Source organism: Petaurus breviceps, unplaced genomic scaffold (assembly GCF_028583685.1).
Source record: "Petaurus breviceps papuanus isolate PSGF00001 unplaced genomic scaffold, PetGlider_PUasm1.0 77, whole genome shotgun sequence".
Lineage (NCBI taxonomy): Eukaryota > Metazoa > Chordata > Mammalia > Diprotodontia > Petauridae > Petaurus > Petaurus breviceps.
Genome location: NW_027186492.1, coordinates 8,222,690 through 8,228,724, shown reverse-complemented (window position 1 = coordinate 8,228,724; position 6,035 = coordinate 8,222,690).

Here is a 6,035-nt window from a genome sequence, read left to right as displayed (position 1 = left end):
CACACACACACAAACTAGCTGTGTAACCTTGGACAAGTTACTTAACCTCAATTGCCCCCCAAAAGGAAAAAAAAAAAAAAAAAACTGGTCGTAGAGGACAAGAAAAAGAGTGGTTGGAAGAAGGGGCTTCCTTCATGATGGGGATCAGAATGAAATATTTGGCACCAATGCTTCTTCAGTGATCTTTGCTGTTCCAGGTCTAAGTAACTTTTGTAGGAGAAGATAGTCTTCCAGGAACTCATCCCAGAGATGGTAAACCCTAAAGGCTAGGCTGAACCTGCCAAACCCCCATGGCTTTCTCCCTCTGGCTCCACAGTGACCAAGAGGAGGAACAGAGAGGACACCCTATTCCTTGCCCCTATTCTCTCATCGTAAATTTCCACAGCTGAGTTTGAATCAAGTCAATATTTGAGGAATATATTGCCAAGTATTTTCCCCTACCCCTCTCCATTCAACTCATCCTCCCTCCCCAACAATGATCACAACTGCCTAGGAATAACCCATCTACTTCTTGACTCACCTTCTTTCTGCCCTGCATTTCTTGGACTAACCTTTCCCCTGCATTGATGACCAGAGAAGTCTCTCTATCAGTCCAGGTCAGTACCTTCTCTGAAACTTAGGGTCTTAAAGAATTGCCCAGAACCCTAGAAGGTTAAAGGACCTGCATATGATCACATAGCCAGAAGCCAGTGTCAGAGTCAGGATTTGAACCCAGTTCTCTCTTCTTTTCCCCAAGCTGCCTTCTCAGGTGCTTGCTTTAGGCTTTGCATTACTGTACTCTTTCTCAGTTCTTCTTACTAAATCCTTCCTGTTTACCACAGTTCCTTGACATTTCCACCATTTCATATACTACTACCGAACTTGGGTCCTCCTGACTCCGGGGCCGGCACTTTACTCACTGAGCCAGCTAGCCGCCCCTGGGCCATATTTCTAAGCCAGCTACTTCCTTCCTTCCTCCTTCCTTCTTTCTTCCTTCCTTCTTTCCTTCCTTCCTTTTTTTGGAGGGGGGAGGGCGGGGCAGTTGGGGTCAGGTGACTTGCCCAAGGTCACATGGCTAGTAAGTGTTAAGTGTGTGAGGCTGCATTTGAACTCAGGTGCTTCTGACTCCAGGGCTGGTGCTCTATTCACTGCATCACCTAGCCTCCCCTAGCCAGCTACTTTCTTTTTTTTTTTTAAGTTAAATTGGTTTGTTTATTTACTTTTAGTTTACAACATTCAGTTCCATAGTCCCTTGAGTTTCAAATTTTCTCCCCCTCCCTCTTCTCCCCTCCGCCCCCAATCATGGAGGCATGCACTTGAATATAGGATCTACAATATCTTCACATTAATCGTTAGTCAGGTTGTAAAGAAGGATTATAGCTGATGGAATGATCAGTGGGAAAGAGGAAACAAAACAAAACAAGAAAAAGAAACACAGCAAGTAGTTTGTTTCAATCTGAATTCAGATGCTGCAGCTCTGTCTCTGGATGTGGGTATCTCTTTCAATCATGAGTCTTTTGTAGTTGTCTTATAACCTTATATTGCTGAGAGGAGCCCAGCCTATTGAAGTTAGTCGTCACACATATGTTGTGTCTGTGATGGTGTACAGATTTCTCCTGGTTCTGCTCTTCTTGCTCAGCATCAGTTTATAGAAGTCTCTCCAGTTTATTATGAAGTCCATCAGCTCCTCATTTCTTATAGCACAGTAGTATTCCATTGCATTCATATACCACAACTTGTTCATCCATTCCCCAATTGATGGGCATTCCCTTGATTTCCAATTCTTTGCCACCACAGAAAGAGCCACTGTAAATAATTTTGTACATACAGGTTCTCCTCCCACTTCTCTGATCTCTTTGTGATATAACCCTGGAAGTGGTATTGCTGGGTCAAATGGTATGCATTTATTTATAGCCCTTTGGGCATAGTTCCAGATTGCTCTCCAGAATGGCTGGATCAGTTCACAACTCCACCAACAATGCATTAGTGTTCCAATTTTTCCACATCCTCTCCAGCATTTATCATTTTCCTGTTTTGTCATCTTAGCCAGCTACTTTCTAATGTAGTTGGAAGAGCAATGGACTAGAAATTAGGAGTACTACGTTCCTCTCCTAACTCTGACATAGACAGGCAGCTAGTAAAGAGCTGTGAGGCCTTAGATGAATCACATGATTTTGAACTTGTTTTCTCATTTTTATACCATGGTAGTAATAATACTTAGTCTATCTCCCTCAAACTATTGTGGGCCTAACAGGATTTAATGTATGTGAAAACATTCAGGGCAGTACAAAATACTGCAAAGTATTTTATTGTAAAATACGCCAAGTATTATTGTTTCTCCACATCCATGCTACCACCTAGCGCTAATGCCCATTACCCCTTACCTACACTATCAGAACAATCTCCTACCTGGGCTCTGTTTCCAGTATCCTCCAATCCTTCTAATTTAGTTTATTGTTTATCCCAGATGAATCTCCCCAAAGCATACTTTGTTCATGTCATTGCTGGTCTAAAAGTCTTCATTGCTTCCTTGTTACTTATTGAATTAAAGGCATTGACTCATAGGCTTATAGATCTAGAGATGGAATTAATCAGACAATAAAGACTTATCAAGCACCTACTATGTATCAGGCACTGTGCCAATCACTAAGGATACAAAAAGAGGCAAAAGATAGTTCCTTCTATCAAGGAACTCACAATCTAATGGGAGGGAGATAACACGCAAACAAATATATGCAAAATAATAAATAAATAAATCTATATAAAGCAAGATACACACACAATCAACAGAGGGAAGGCACTAGAATTAAGAGAGGTTGGTAGCACCAGCACTGGAATAAGGAGGACCTGAGTTCAAATTCGACCTCAGATACTTACCAACTGTGTGACTCTGGGCAAGTCACTTAACCCTAATTGCCCCCCTCCCAGAAAAAAAAAGAGAGTTAGAGAAGATGGAATTTTAGTTGGGACTTAAAGGAATCCAGGAAGGTCATTAGCCAGACTGCAGGAAGGAGAGCGTTCCAAGGATGGGAGATAGTAAGAAAAAATGCTGAAAGCCAAAAGGTGGAGTGTCTTGTTCACAGAATAGACAGGAGGTCAGTGTCACTGGATCAAAGAGTCTGTGGCAGGTAGTAAGGTGTAAGAAGATTGTAAAGGTAGGAGGGGGTTAGGTTATGAAGGGCCCTGAATGCCAAACAAAACATTTTGTATTTGATCCTGGAGGTAATAGGGAGCCATTGAGGTTTATTGAGTAGTATTGACATGACCAGATCCATGCTTTAAGAAAATCATTTTAGTGGCTGAATGGAGGACAGATTGGAGTAAGAAGAGACTTGAGGCAGTCAGATGCCACCCCAGCAGTCTATTACAGTAATCCAGGTGTGAAATATTGAGGTGATGGAAGGAATTCACAAGTCATCTAGTCCAAAAGTTCCATTTTATAGATGAGAAATCAGAGACCCCTGAAGGTTGTCAGAGTTATTCAGGGTTACAATGGTAGTAAATATCAACTTGGGTCTTCTTACTCTAGAACCAATGTTCTTTCTACTGGACCACAAGTCCAGGCTCATTGGCCTGCCCTTCAAAACCTTCTATGCTCCCACTACAACCTGCCCTTTAAACTTTATCTTCTATCATTTTTTACTTTTTTTAATTGAAGTTTCATTTTTTAATGAATAGAAATCTATTTTCTCTCCCTCCTATTCCCTACCCCATTAAAAAAAGAAAAGCATTCCTTGTAACAAATATATATATATATATATATATATATATATATATATATAGTTAAGTAAAACAAATTCACTCATTTGCTATGTTAAAAAAAAAAAACCATAGTTCTGATTCTGCACCCTGGATTCATCACCTCTCTGTCAAAAGATAGATAGCATGCTTTATCATTGGTCCTTTGGAATCATGGAAAAGGGAGCTAGATTGACCTCACTGCTTTCCTTTAAGTCTCAGTTAAAATCCCACCTTTTCAGAAAGTCTTCCCCAACCCCACTAATTCTAGTGCCTTTGCTTTGTTTTTTATGTCATATTTATTCTGTATATAACTTGCTTTGTATATTTTTGTTTGCATCTTATCTCTTCCCGTTAGAGTATAAGTTCTTTGAGGGCAGGGAAGGTCTTTTGTCTCTATTTGTATCCCCAGTACCTGGCACATAGTAGGTGCTTAATAAATGTTTATTGATTGGAAGGAGGGAGAAAGTCACACTAGGAGAAAGGATGGGGGAAATTACTATCTTAGAATTCTTCAAATTTATTTATTATTTATTAACCAATCTAGACTGCACAGCATTCCTTAAACATACCCTATAATTTCTTGCCTCTGTACTCACATAAAAGATATCTTCATCATTGAAATGTATGATCCAGATAGAATATGGATCATTCGGGTACCAAGAGCAAGGATTAACACATGGACAAGTAGGTATACCAGAAGGCCATGTAGGGTCATCATTCTTTATGCCGGATTTATGGGAGGACAAGAGTCAGGTTGAAAAGGCATGCCCTGGTTGTGATCTGCACTTTATTTCAAAGAGGACCAATGGCACCACTAAGTGATGTGTGTAAATTGGATTCAAGTAAGGCAGCTTTGCACGAAATTATCAGTCTCATTCTCTCTTCCTGAGTCATCCAAGTGCAGCGGCAGGACAAAAGTCAAGACAGGAGAACGTTGTACACAGTGATAGCAACATTGTGAGATGATGGACTTTGATAAACCTAGTTCTTCTCAGCAATGCAAGGATCTAAGACAACTCCAAAAGACGCATGATGGAAAACGCTATCTACATCCAGAGAAAGCACTTTGGAGGCTGAATGCAGATCAAAGCAGACTATCTGCTCTCTTTTTATTTTGTTTCTTCATTCTTGTGCTTCCTCCCATTGGTTCTAATTCTTCTTTACAACATGACTAATGTGAAAATATATTTAATATGAATACATATGTGGAGGCTATGTCAGATTGCATACCATCTTGGGGAGGAGAGAGGGGAGGGAGTGGGAGAAATTTTAAAACTCAGAATCTTATAAAAGTGAATGCTGAAAACTAAAAATTAATTAATTAACTAAAAAGGAGGGGAAAAATCAAGACAGCTGGCAATGGCCTGGGATGCAATAGATGACCTTGGCATCTTCAATGTCCGACCAAGCTCTAAGCATTCCGCGATACCTCTCTTAGTTACCTTCATGGCCACTGGAACAAATGTTCTCATCTGGCCATTCTGAGGGGGAAGTCTTCACATGCTTGGGGTAGACATCCCCCTAACTCACCAACTAGTTTGATACCTGTTGGTTATCCTCAACCTGTGTAATTCGTCTGCCAAGACAGCTTTAATGGGGTGTAACTGTTGTGCATGCTTCTTGGAGCCATAGGAGAGAGTTGTTTGACAAGTAGACACCAAAAGTGGATGAACAGCCTAGGGCTCAGCAAACCCGTGTTCACACCAGAAGTGCTAGTACTCCCTGAATATCTCACACACCCCATCAGTTTCCTCATCTGTAAAATGAGAAAGTCAGGAATCTGCTGAAATTCTGAAGTACCTTTCTTTAAAATGCTTTCCTATTGAAATCCTATCCATCCTTCAAGATTCGGATAAAATGGTAGATCTGAATCAAATTCAGATCTTCATGTTTTCCATAATTTCTCAACTGGATGTGACCTCTCCCTCCCCAATGCATATTTGTTTCTACCTTTTTGATAGCATTTAACCTATTCTGCCTTGTTTTGTGGTTATTTGTCTTACTAAGTTATTGCCTTATTTGTATACTGGACTCAAGTTCTTTGAGGGCAAGGACTACTTCTTATTCATTTTTGGATCTCCCTACAACATGCAGCACATTACTTTGAATTCCATATGTGCTCAATGAATATTTGTTAAATTGAATTCACATTATTGTGAATGGCATCCTTTCACTCAGATTTCTAGCTCTGACTGGCCCTCTGGTCCCTTCTTCTCCTCCCTGTCATCCATTAGCAAGCATACGATCTAGTCCTTTAATTTCCAATCCCATTTTCTTTGCCCATGTCTGGTATCTCAACAATATCCTCATCCTTA